The sequence below is a fragment of the Capricornis sumatraensis genome, chromosome X, assembly GCF_032405125.1.
Source record: "Capricornis sumatraensis isolate serow.1 chromosome X, serow.2, whole genome shotgun sequence".
In the NCBI taxonomy this organism is placed as follows: domain Eukaryota; kingdom Metazoa; phylum Chordata; class Mammalia; order Artiodactyla; family Bovidae; genus Capricornis; species Capricornis sumatraensis.
Window position 1 is genome coordinate 66,114,305 of NC_091092.1, and position 991 is coordinate 66,115,295.

Sequence of the window (991 nt, forward strand, 5' to 3'; positions counted from 1 at the left end):
TCTTCAGCTTCATAAGCTGTAAAGGATGAATTGTATATAAGCAAAAACTGAAAAGAGCTGCAGTGTCCAGGGGCTTAGGCTTAAAAATATTAGAGATCTAGATTTTATCAGATCCATAAGTAAAATTTTAAAAAGCAGTCATAATATAAAATAGCAGCTCCCAGTAACTTCTTCAAGATTTATCTTCTTCAGAAGTTAACTCAATTCAGTTTGCTTCATTCTTGGAAGCCTCATCAAAATTCTCCACAAGATCTGGAACTTCATCATCATCCTCCCCTCCAGTGGCAAGTGATGCTTTTCCATCCACAGATCGTTTGGGCAGAGCTTCAGCCAGTCTCCTTAAACTGGTGAGACTGTCGGCACCAAGCTGGTTAAAGATGCTGACGAGCATTTCTGTCAGTTGTTTTGTCTCAGCGTGGCCCATAATGGTGAAAGTGTTTGCTGCCAGAGATGCCTGAACTTTAGGGTTGTTAAAGTGGATCACTGTTCCTTGATTTGTGAACATATTCACCTCTTCAATACCAGAAATATTATTTACCCCTAACTTCTTTAAAGAGAACTGAAGTTTTTTGTCATCTGCTGTAGCTGTTCTATGAATCACCTTCTTCTTTCTACGAGCAGTTCCCTTGTTGGAGCAGAAATGGGGCCGCGTGGGGGACTAGGGTTGGTGCTCAGGTGGTCTCAGGCAGACCAGCTGAGGTCCTCATAGTAGTTTCTTACGACCCTTTGTATTTCTGTGTTGTCTGTTGTAACTTCTGCTTTTTTATTTCTAATTTTATTGACTTGAGTCATCTTCCTTTCTCTCTTGATGAGTGTGGCTAATGGTTTGTCAATTTTATCTTATTAAAGAAACAGCTTTTAGTTTTATTGATCTTTGCTATTGTATCCTTCATTTCTTTTTCATTTATTTCTGCTCTGATCTTTATGATTTCCTTCCTTCTACTAACTTTGGGGTTTTGTTCTTCTTTTTCTAGTTGCTTTAGGTGTAAGG

General features: G+C 38.8%; 1 pseudogene; it reads right to left on the reverse strand.

Moving 5' to 3' along the window:
- Positions 1–205: 205 nt before the first annotated feature.
- LOC138071278 (transcription factor BTF3 pseudogene) lies at positions 206–505 on the reverse strand (annotated as a pseudogene).
- Positions 506–991: the final 486 nt, after the last annotated feature.